Source organism: Giraffa tippelskirchi, chromosome 2 (genome assembly GCF_054371585.1).
Source record: "Giraffa tippelskirchi isolate mGirTip1 chromosome 2, T2T-mGirTip1v1.2.pri, whole genome shotgun sequence".
NCBI classification, from domain to species: Eukaryota; Metazoa; Chordata; class Mammalia; order Artiodactyla; family Giraffidae; genus Giraffa; species Giraffa tippelskirchi.
This window is the reverse complement of record NC_137276.1, coordinates 203,036,781-203,050,086: the sequence shown is the minus strand read 5'-3', so window position 1 is coordinate 203,050,086 and position 13,306 is coordinate 203,036,781.

The window sequence follows — 13,306 nt, the reverse complement described above, 5'->3', positions numbered from 1 at the left end:
TCAGGAAACTATGGTAAAATCAGGGGAGTATGAAGAATCTGGACAACTACAGTGGAGTTAACCTAAGAGGAAACAGAAATACCTGGGCTCTACTGAGTCACCATAGCAATCATCAAGAGGCTGACAAATCTCAGGAATCAAGCAAGAATCATTCACAAAGGACAGAGGTCCTACTGAAGACAGTGGGGAAAATAGGATCATCTGCCTTGGAGTGCCATAGGAAAGAAGCATAAAATTAAAGGAACACTCCAAACACACTCGGGGTAAGATTTGAAAAAGGAAGGTGAAAAATAGTCCTTTGGAATGTATTCAAAATTCACACAGAACAAATTGTCTCAGCCATATGCATTCCGTCTATCTGAATTCCTTTATTTTAGTTTAAAGTAGGTACTTATTTCAGAACTTCAATATGACTGAAAGATAATGTAAAGTAATGTAAGGATCTTTCAGCTTTATGTAAACACATTGTCCTTTTCTTCCATAATAGCTGAAGAATTGTCCATTTGTTTCCTCGGGAAATATGTGAATCTGGTACCTTATTCTTACATGTATTCTTTTTTTTATTTATTCTTTTTTTTAAAATTAGTTATATTGTATTTGTTTTGCTATACATTGACATGAATCCACCATGGGTGTACATGTTTTCCCCTTCCAGAAACCCCCTTCCACCTCCCTCCCCATCCCATCCCTCGGAAGGGCCTAATGTTTGAAATGAATGTACTGCTAAATTCCTGCATATTTTGTATTAGATGACTTTGAAACATAAGAATCAACTCTAAAATTCTTAATCCATTCTATTTTCATCCTTTAAATCTTGGAGGATTGTGATGGAAACAGATATTAAAATTGTCTTTCAGATATATATGTCATAAGATAGTTGCACAACTCACCTTTCAGTGAAAATATTGCAAATATATTTGCACACACTCTGTTTCCACAGTCAAATGGCCAGCCTGAAAATCACTGAAATCATTAAAATTTGTGTTATATTTTCTTAAACTATTTAGTGATCATATCCAAATTTATGCATACTGGTCTAAATGGAAAACTCAGCTTGTAATAACAGCTCCCTTGGTGGCTCAGACTATAAAGAGTCTGCCTGCAATGTGGGAGACCTGGGTTTGATCCATGGGTCAGGAAAATCCCCTGGAGAAGGAAATGTCAATCCACTCCAGTATTCTTACCTGGAAAATCCCATGGATAGAGGAGCCTGGCAAGCTACAGTCCATGGAGTTGCAAAGAGTCAGACATGACTGAGCAACTAACACACACACACAGACTCCTTCATCCATATCCTGGTTTTCCTCATGAATTAGACACAAGTACTCAGTGTAAGATCATTCAGACTCTGATCTGATATGAGTAAATTTTCTAGCTGCCATGAAACTGTTGAAAACCTCCTGAGGTTTTCTTTTAAAATATTTTGTGTTATCTTTTTAAAAGCTTTACTTTGGTTGAAAAAATAAACTTTTTAAAAAACTAGCATATGAGTTTTTAAAATTATGTTAACAATTCTAAACCCAGAGTAAGTGTGCATTGTGTTACTTAATAAGAATGAAACTTTAGGCCAACATACTTTTCTTAGAAAAGTATTTTCATTAATCATAATCCGTTAATTAGCAAGCATCTCAATTATTGATGGGAAAGAGTTCTTCCAAGATGACTGGGCAATTTTGTCCTTGAAGCTAGAGAGTTTTAATGGTTAGATTCATTGGATAGAGAACTAGAATATTCTGGTTTCTGAGTTACCACATCAAAGTAGTGAAAACACAAGCATTAAGTGAGTAAAAATAAAGTTCACAAATGTTAACAGGAAGCATTTCCTTGGCTCAAGACTTCCTGCTAAATTGGAACTTGAGCCTAGAGAATTCTAAGATTTCTTGGGAGGCGATTCATCAATTAACCTGTGCTCATTGGCAGAGTCTTATTGAAATCCTGTTGGCATGCCAACCACCTCTACTCCCAAGCTTATGTTCTAGCACACTGTTAATCTTTCCTCCTGGGCATCCTAGGAACACCTGCCAAACTCCTTGACCAATAATGCTTAATGTGGAGGGTGCTAATGTCTGCCATGTTTAATGCTGCAGCCAAAGTTGCTGGCAATAGCTCCTGTTGCTGCAAAAGTTGTTGGCACCAATACCATGGCTGCTTTGTGCTCTCAAAGTCCCAAGGAGATGTTTGCGCTTTAACTCAGTTGTTAATTACAGGTCTTTAAGACACAAACCTGAAGGGGATCGGAGAAAGAATCTCTGAATGACTTAGTTCTGATTTAGAATTGTTTCTCTTGTTCTGGTCTTTGACCAGCAACCAATTTTTCAACCTATCATCATATTTTCACCAGAAGTTCTACATTTCCTTCTCTAGAAATGTCTAAATGTGTGAGAAAGTTAAACTCAAGCAAAAATGTCAGCTCTAGGGAAGAAAAAAACTAAAAGAACTACTAAAGAAACCTCAGAAGAGAAGAAGTACAGAAGAACTACAGAAGAAATCTCAACTTCTAGTGACTGGAAGTAGCTATGGAAAGAAAAATAGTCCAGATTAATAAAGATATTTGCAGCTAAGCAATTTCACTTCAGTAGCCTATGAAACTATAAGAAATCTGTACAAAATGTTCTGGGCATCTTATCTAGGAGAAATAGTTTAACTTATCAAAAAAATTGAACTCAAAGTTTGGATTAAAATTAAAATTTATTTAATACTGTATTGAAAATAACTATTAGTTAAAAATAAAATACTAAATTTATTTCCTCATCAGTCACAAACATTAGTCGTCAACCTGAGACTTTATTATGTTAAAGTTCTGTTTTTAACTTCAAATTTTTCTATGTGGAAAATTCTAAATTCCTGATGTATATGAGTATCACTGAAAAATACTGTTACTTGAAACTAAATCCTAAGGATTCTTGTGACTGCAGATGGAAAATGTCACCTGCCACATCAGTAAACAAAAGATGCTGCAGTCAAGGAAGTTATCAGCCACTGCAGCTAACCCCAACTGTGCATCCTGAGGGGATTCAGGATGGAGAAAAACAGAATCCTGGAAATAGAACTGCCATATAACCCAGCAATCCCACTGCTGGGCATACACATGAAGAAAATCAGAGTTGAAAGAGACATGTGTACCCCAATGTTCATTGCAACACTGTTTATAATAGCCAGGACATGGAGGCAACTTAGATGTCCATCAGCAGACGAATGGATAAGAAAGCTGTGGTACATATACACAATGGAATATTATCAGCCATTAAAAAAGAATACATCTGAATCAGTTCTAATGAGGTGGATGAAACTGGAGCCTATTATACAGAGTGAAGTAAGCCAGAAAGAAAAACACCAATACAGTATACTAACACATATATATGGAATTTAAAAAGATAGTAACGATAACCCTATATGCGAGACAGCAAAAGAGACACAGATGTATAGAACAGTCTTTTGGACTCTGTGGGAGAAGGCGAGGGTGGGATGATCTGAGAGAATAGCACTGGAACATGTATATTATCATATGTGAAACAGATCGCCAGTCCAGGTTTGATGCATGACACAGGGTTCTCCGGGCTGGTGCACTGGGATGACCCAGAGGGATGGGATGTGGAGAGAGGTGGGAGGGGGGGTTCAGGATGGGAACACATGTACACCCATGGCTGATTAATGTCAATGTATGGAAAAAAACCACTACAATATTGTAAAGTAATTAGCCTCCAATTAAAAGAAATAATTTTTTTTTAAAGAATTAAAAAAAAAATGGAACATTGGCCCTAGATATTTAAGGTGCATATCAAAGGAATTATTTCAAATGGGCTCAGATTCTTTTATCTTCCCAAACATAGAAAAGTGCTGAATTCATTAACTTCAGATGTCTGTTTTTTCCTTTAATTAGCAGTAATATTTTGATATTCTATTTCCTGTTTTGTTGTTGTTAATGTTTGCTTGTTCTGAAAAGCTACTATATATCCTGGCTCTTCCCTTACCTATTCTGAGCAGTCCTTCAGAGCTAAGAAGAGGTCTTCAGCCTAAATTCTCTCTGAGCCCCCTAAATAATGTTTAATTCTTAACTTTCAGATTGAGCGTTTTGTTGTTATTGTTGTTTTTGTTTTTGTTTTTTGGCAGTCAACAGGATACAAAATATAAGAAACTTTGAGTTTCCCACTATCTCATTCAACCTGCTTATGGAATATTTACCCTGACACTAGAAGAGAACTGGAGACATTTCCATGATTACTTTAGTAGATTATTTTTTTTTTTTGTAACTAAAAGTTCTATGCCAACTGAAATCATAAACACAGCCTTAATAATTAAAATTTTGCTGTTGTTTAGTCACTAAGGTGTGTCTGACTCCTTTGAGACCCCATGGACTGTAACCTATCAGGCTTCTCTGTCCATGGGATTTCCCAGGCAAGAATACTGGAGTGGGTTGCTATTTCCTTCTCCAGGCAATCTTCCCAACCTAGGGATTGAGCCCATGTCTCCTGGGTCTCCTGCATTGGCAGGCAAATTGTTTACCACTGGGTCACCTGGGAAGTCCATAATAATTAAAATACTGCTGACTCAAAAAAAAAATGCACAACGTGAGAATTGCAAGTTAAGTTTTATATGGGGCAAAATGAGGACTGCATCCCAGGAGACAGCACTTCAGATAGCTCTGAAAAACTGCTCTAAAGAGGCAGAGGAGAAGGTCAATAGATATGTGATTTTTCTTGAAGGGGAAATACTTGCACTCAGTACTTGCACATATTTTTCCAGAAGGTTTCTGCTGGTCTCCTGATGCTTGCTAGTCATGAGGAAAAGCCATCACCATGGAGGATTTTGGTACTTTTCTAGATATGAGGAGATACAAGAATTGGGTTCATAAAGTTGGCTTCTGAATATATCTTTCAGGAGGGCTTCCCTGGTAGCTCAGTTGGTAAAGAATCCACCTGCAATCCAGGAGATCATGGCTCAGTTTCTGGGTTGGGAAGATCGCTTGGAGAAGGGATAGGCCACTCATACCAATACTCTTGGGCTTCCCTGGTGATTCAGACAGTAAAGAATCTGCCTGCACTGCGGGAGATCTGAGTTCGATCCCTGGGTTGGGAACATCCCCTGGAGGATGACATGGCAACCCACTCCAGTATGGGAAATCCATACTGGATTCAGAAATCTATCCTGGAGTTGGAAATCCACTCCAACCCACTCTTACCTGGGAAACCCCTTGGACAAAGGAGCCTGCGAGCTACAGTCCATGGGGTCGCAAAGAGTCAGACATGACTGAACAACTGAGCATACAGCACAGATATATGGATATACAAGAACTAGGTTCATAAAATTGGCTCCTGAAATTATCTATTTGAAGTCACCAATCTCCCCCTTCCCCAGCACAGAGTGACTCACTTGTGCTCTCCACCCTGAACTCCTTTTGGGGGTGTTGAAGGTCAGCAGCTGCAGCAGCACATGATTTAAGTGCCCATGGCAAGTCCCAATTTGTAGTTGAAAATACCAGCCCCAGCAATTAATTAATTCATGAATTTAAAGTGTGGATTCTCACCTCAGTGATCTGAGGCCTGCAACAGCCAGGTAGTTGCCCTAGGAAAAGGGGTCATTTGGGGCTGCTTCTAGTTTTCTCACTCGGATGTTTCTTTCATCTTAATTAGCTTTGGTCCAGGATCAATTTCATTAATCTTTAAAACAGATTTTTTTTTTGTAATTTTTGTATATCATTTGCACAATTTATTGATTTCCATTCATAATTTATTATTTCCTCCTTTCTACTTATTTTAAGCTTAATTTGATCTTTCATTTCTAGCACCTTAATTTGAAATCTTAAATCCTTAGTTTCTAGTATTAGTATTTTAACTTGAAAGATTTAAAGCTAAAACATATCTTTTTTTTCTAAACATTGATCTAGATGTATGGATAAACATATAGCTAAATACATTTGTATAGATAGATATAATTTCTAATGCTATATTTATCAGTCATTTTGAATTGTTTTCTAATTTGCTTTATTATTTCTTATTGGAGCTATGGATTATTTAGAATGAACTTAATTTCCATACAATTTAAAAGCTTTAGCTACCTTTTGTATTGCTTTGAATTTAATTCAGGTATGGTCAAAGAATATATTCTGTATGGTTTAAATCCTTTAAAATGTCTAAATAGATTTGTTTTAGGGTCTTTCATACTGTCTATCTCATTTAGTTTTCCATTTATGTTAGAAAAGGCAAGTTTATTTGCATAAGCTGAGTATGGTGTTACATAGCTATATATAGATGGACAGTTAGGTCAAGCAGTTGATAATATCAGAATTTTTACAGTTTTATTCATATATGTCTCCTTATTTAGTTCCTGTAACAAGAGTGCTTAAAACTTAATTTTGCAAGCAGCTTTTTGCAGGAGGCCCCTTTGTATTGTTAAAACCTTAAACCAGGCACCTTTTACTCCACTCATCTCCAGCCCTAGCACAGCTTTCAAATGTTTTGACCACACAATACCATGCCTAATGTGTTGATTCTTCCCATAGATCAAAGAAGAATAAATGAAGAATAAGTAATTAACACGTAACCAGATCTCTTCCATAGTTTCCCCTTTAGTTATCTCATAAACAAACTGTGTGAACAAGATAGTACGTAAAGAACAAATCACAAGAATTGCAAAAGCCTACAAACAGGTCTGCACCCAGTGAGGGGTACTGGTAACTCTGAACCCCTGTCTCAATGATTAACTGAGATTTCTCCCACTTTTTCACTTTAAAAACTTTCTTGGCTGAGCAGAATCTTTGGAGGTGGTTTTTGGAGAACACTGAATCTACCATCTCCCCAGATTGTCAGTACTCATTAAAAACAATTTTCCTTTCTATCAACATTTCTTTTTCTCTTGTATTGATTTTTCCAGTGGCAAGCAGGTGGGCCAGAGTTAGGTAACAATTTTACTTCTAATTTTGTTCCATTAGTTCTGCCAATATTTTCTTTACATACATTTAATCTATGATATCAGTGAATAACAGACTGAAGAAATATTGATGAAAGTGAAAGAGGAGAGTGAAAAAGTTGGCTTGAAACTCAACATTTAAAAAAATGAAGATCAATGGCTGAGTAATATTCCATTGTGTATATGTACCACAGCTTCCTTATCCATTCATCTGCTGATGGGCATCTAGGCTGCTTCCATGTCCCAGACATCAAAAGAGACACAGATAAATAGAACAGTGTTATGGACTCTATGGGAGAGGGTGAGGGCAGGATGATATGGGAGAATGGCACTGAAGCATGTAAATTATCATATGTGAAACGAATCGCTAGTCCAGGTTCAATGCATGATACAGGGTGCTTGGGGCTGGAGCACTGGGATGACCTGGAGGGATGGGATGGGGAGGGAGGTGGAACGGGGATTCTGGAAGGGGAAAACATGTACACCCATGGTGGATTCATGTCAATGTATGGCAAAACAAATACAATATTGTAAAGTTAAAAAATAGAAAATAAACTAATTAAAAAAAAAAAACAAACGAAGATCATGGCATCAAATCTCATCACTTCATGGCAAATAGATGGGGAAACAATGGAAACAGTGTCAGACTTTATTTTGGGGCGGCTCCAAAATCACTGCAGATGGTGATTGCAGCCATGAAATTAAAAGACTCTTGCTCCGTGGAAGGAAAGCTATGAAAAAACTAGACAGTATATTAAAAAACAGAGATATTACTTTGCCAACAAAGGTCTGTCTAGTCAAAGCTATGGTTTTTCCTGTAGTCATGTATGGATATGCTGCTAAGTTGCTTCAGTCGTGTCCGACCTGTGCGACCCCATAGACGGCAGCCCACCAGGCTCCGCCGGTCCTGGGATTCTCCAGGCAAGAATACTGGAGTGGGTTGCCATTTCCTTCTCCAGTGCATGAAAGGGAAAAGTGAAAGTGAAGTCGCTCAGTCGTGTCCGACTCTTAGCGACCCCATGGACTGTAGCCTACCAGGCTTCTCCGTCCATGGGATTTTCCAGGCAAGAGTACTGGAGTGGGGTGCCATTGCCTTCTCCGGTATGGATATGAGAGTTGGACTAAAAAGAAAGCTGAGTGCCAAAGAATTGATGCTTTTGAACTGTGGTGTTGAAGTAGACTTGAGAGTCCCTTGGACTGAGAAGAGATCCTTTAAGTGCATCCTAAAGGAAATTAGTCCTGAATATTAACTGGAAGGATGGATGCTGAAGCTGAAAGTCCAATACTTTGACCACCTGATGCAAAGAACTGACTCACTGGAAAAGACCCTGATGCTGGAAAAGATTAAAGGCAAGAGGAGAAGGGGATGACAGAGGAGGAGATTGTTGGATGACATCACTGACTCTATGGGCATGAGTTTGAGCCATCTCCAGGAGTCGGTGATGGACAGGGAAGCTTGGTGTGCTGCCGTCCATGGAGTTGAAAAGAGTCGGACACAACTGAGTGACTGCACTGAACTAACTGATCAGTGAATAAACATTAAGGGTTATTATATTAATATTTTCTGAATGAATTGATACTTTATCTTTGTGAAGTTTCATTCTTTTACCCTGCTAACTTTGTCTTGAAATCTACTTTACCTGATGTTCACATAGAAGCATTCTTAGGAATAGTACTTCCGAAAGATATTTTCCATCCTTATCATTTTATTCTACATGTAATTTTATATTTAAAGCCTTTCTCTAATAATAAGCACATAGATTGGGCTTGCTTTTTAATCCAACCATACAATCTCTGTGGAGTGTTTAGTCAATTTACATTTCCATATTTATTATTGTATTTAGGATTAAGTTAATCATCTTGTTATTTTTTACCATTTGAGCCATCTGGTTTTTGTTTTATTGTTCCATTTTTCCTGCATTATACTTGATTAATCAAGCAATTTTTTAGTTTTTCATTAAGTCTACCAGATCTTCAGCTTCAATTATTTGTTTTATTTATCTAACTCTTTCCACTGTTTGGTCCTATTTTTGTCATGTATTTAACTTTTACATAAATTACAAGCAACCTGGTACATGTTATTATTTAATCATTAAGTAGACAATTTTTTATCGTAGAAAAAAATCATGTTTTGACATATTTTTACCCTTTCTGAAAATCTTAATTCCTTCCTGTAGACCTTTCAAGCTGTGATTGTTCTCTTCAGTATGAAAAAAATCTCTTTTACATTACTTGTAATGAGAGGGTACTGGTAACAAATGATCTAAGTTTTATTTAAACTAAAACTGTCTTGATTTAACCTGTATTTATATATTAAAAAAAAGAAAATTAGAAGAAAATGAAGTTCCAAATTGGTGATTTTCCTCTTAGATCTTTAAAGATGCCATTTCAGTATTTTCTAATGCAAGATATCTAAGAAGATATTCACATCTATTTCCCCTGTATATATTATATATTTTTATTCTTGATTCCATGAGGGTTTATGGTTCATTTGTTTCCCAATATTTTCACTATAGTGAGCTTAATTTATAGTTTTCTAGCTATTTCTAATGCTTGGGCTCTACTGAGCTTCCTGGAAACCAGTGGGTTAGTCTGAATTCAAATTTAAAATATTTTTGGCTTATTTCAGAATACACACATACATACATGCTAATTATGTTATTGAATGATCTGAATACCTGCTTCTATTGATTTTCTATTGATTCCAATGGTTCCAATTTCTTTGCTCCCTTGAATATTTTTTATGTTTTTATATTATATTCCATACATTGTGTCAAATAACAGTAGCAAATAAATCACAATCATTACGTCTAACAAGTAAAATTTCTTTCCTCTCCTCTACTGGGGACAGTAATGGTCACTCAGATTGCTCTAAGAATGAAACTGAACTGATTCTTGGCCTTCAGCTATAATTGTGTTCAATTTATCCATGAGCAACATCCAATTATCGGTGCTATCATCAGTTTTAGAATGTCACTATTTGAGTTAGAGAAGAGTCATTGCCTGGAGTTCTCGTGACTTGGCAGATGTTTACTCATATATACAAAGTCTTTCCATTTATGACAGGTCTGCTTCTCTGCCTAACTTTGCCCAGGCTAAAAACCCACATAAACTGTAAAAGCTGCCCAGAGCTCATTGTCTATTTATAAGGACTCTTTTTTGTCTGAAATTCAGGTTATTGAAATTCCCTGGCATGTACCATTCTTTATTAACTCTGTAGAAAAATACAATTTTAAATATTCCATATTTTTCTTATTATTACCAAGGTATTAATCATCTTTCAAGACTTTCTCCATCTTATCTAGAAGTAGAAATCCTTCTTTGGCATCTCTATTATTTCTCTTGTTTGATAACTGAAGTTTCTGGTTCTTTCCAACATTTCAGTGAAGAAAACATGATATGATGAACAGAAATTTCTATAAGGCTGATAATATCACAAAATAGCTATGCTTTCTGGTCTCAAGATACATATTTTTTTTTTTTAAATCTTCATTTTAGGCCAATCACACTGTAACTCCTATATAGAACTAATGTTTCTTCAACGTTCAGATGAAGCAGAACTTTTGGGCTTTTAATTACAACTGGTCTTGTTCATAACTTTAAATTTTTAGAGATTTGGCCATAAATTAATATTATTTTAGTTAATCCCAAATTTACCGGTCCTGCTCCATATTACCCTGTATGCATTGATGCTAATCAACTAGTTGGGGTTTTTTTCTTGTTGTTGTTGTTGTTGTTTTGTTTGTTTAGTCACTAAACATGGCTCCTCTCTCCATGGGATTTCCCAGGAAGAATATTGCAGCGAGTTGCCATTTTCTTCTCCAGGGACTCTTTTGACCCAGGGATTGAACCCAGGTCTCCTGCACTGCAGGTGGATTCTTAACTATTGAGCCAGTTGAGAAGCCCAATCAACAAATACACAACATATACTCTATTTATGGAAAAATATATTATTTTACCTCTCTTTACCTATTCTTCCATTCTTTGAGTTTAAGTATGCTTTAAAAATCTTTATGGTAAAATTAGTATAATTTGTAACTTTGTAGGATGATGCTATTACTGGAAAAAGGAGGTTTTAGCATTTGAAAATATTTCTGCCTTGTTTCTTTGCTGACTTAGCTACATGGAATGTGGAAGAATTTGGAGCATGGAACTATTTGACAAACTATTTGACAAATAATGAAAAACTTTTCTTTCTAATACTTGACTGTATAAACTATATATTCTGTTTAACACATACCACAGATAAAAACAAGTAAATAGCCTACATAAAAAGTAAATAAATGTATTTATGATCCAGTAAAAAGTTAAGAACCTGTGAAGACCAAACACGTTCACCATATGTATGCCTTGAAACTTGGCATTAGATTAAGCAGAAGAAATATTCACAGTCAATTTATAAACATAAATTCACATGATTTGTGTGTGTTAAGAATCCCAAGCTACAATATAAATGCAAAACTCTTTTACAATCATAGTCTTAGGATTATTTCCACAGAAATAATTTCAAAAATCATGAGCATACAGTTTCAAATCAAAACAAACAAAAAAATACACATACACATTTACAATAGATCATTAATGAGATCCAGAAACATGAAATGAAAACAAAATCAGATGAATAAATATTGTAGGTATCTGAACTACTAGATTTAGTATATATAATAAATATGTGTAAAATACTTTAAAATAAATGAGGTTAAAATAATTAGTGGGTTTCCCAAGTGGCACTAGAGGTAAAGAATCTGCCTGCAATGCAGGAGACACAGCAAATGTGAATTTCATCCCTGGGTCTGGAATATTCCCTGGAGGAGGGCATGGAAACCCACCCCAGTATTCTTGCCTGTAGAATCTCATGGACAGAGGAGCCTGGAGGGCTATCACCCATAGTATCACAAAGAGACGAACATGACTGAAGTGACTTAGCATGCACATAAAATGATTAGTAACAGGCAAGAAACTTAAAAAATAAATGGTTACATCAAAGTGAGACAAAGCATGTATCTGAAGAAGTTACTCGGAATTTAATATTAAAAGATAAATAAATGAGAAATGCAGAAGATTTAAAGTATATTTCCAGAAGTAGTGAAGAGAGAAGAAATATGAAGGATCCAATATTTCAGGTACTTGAAAAAATCAGAAACAGAAACTAGGGAAAATTCAACCCATGCAAGGAAAGAAACACACTGGATCATGTTAATATATTAATTCAGTTTCCACCGTAAGGGAGCTACTTAGCCTAAGGCATACAGAAAACAAAGTTTAATAAGAAAGACGTAGTCTTATTGATGAGGGAGATCAGAAGTCAGAATTTCAGCCTGCCAAAAACTAAAAAGGAGCTTATGTTCAATCAAAGTAGGAACCAAAGAGTAAGATCTTTCAAATTTACGTGCACACTACGTTCAGTTTGAACTAAGAATAAAGCGAGAGTTCCACTCAGGGGGAAAAAAAAAGGATAAATGATTTTAAAGTTGTGAAATGAGTTAAGCAGCTACTTAACACTGAGAATCCAGATTTTAGAGTTCAATTCTTGAGACGTTAAAGGAGTTTGACTTAATAATTCCATTAAACTCTGGATACAGCCACAATTTAGCAATAAGAACCATATTCTAAGACTTAAGTTTTCGCCCTAGAAATATGAGCAAAGTTGAAATCTATCCACTCTAGGAAAATTTAAAACCAAGCTTCTGCAAGGTCAAGGTTAGCTTTAAGTAATTTAATGCAATTCAACATTCTACAGACAGTTAATAGAATCCAGAATTGCAGGATATATCATCTGTAATGTCCAATACACAGCAAAAAGATACTAGATATTTTTTAAAAAGTAAAATAATAATGTATAGTTAAAAAAAATCAGTAGAAACAGACTAACAGATAATCCAGATGGTATAATTAACACACACAGACTTTAAAGTGATTATAATAAATAAAGAATCTCCAGGAAAAATGAAAAACAAAATGGGTTGAGGACTTGGGGAAATTAGAGGAAGATACAAAGTCTCTTAAATCAAAAGAAAATTCTAAAACTAACAACTGCACCATCTAAAATTAACATTAATTGTATGGGACTATCAGTATTGCCAACAATAGAAGAAAAAATAAGTGAATTTGGAGATAAGTTAATATTAATTATCCCAAACTCAATTGATTAAAAGTAAACAAAGCTCGGTGATCTGTGGGTATCAAGTGGGCAATCATATATGAAATTAGGATTCCAGAAGGAAATGAGAGACAAAAGTGAGGTTGAAAAATCCAGAGATATTGGATGAAATTTTCCAAATTGGATTAAAAATATCAAACTGGTCCAAGAATCTCAGCAAACTTTAAACAGAATAAACATAGTGAAAACCAGACAAAGATATGTCACAGTTGGACTACCAAACGTTAATTATAAAGAGAA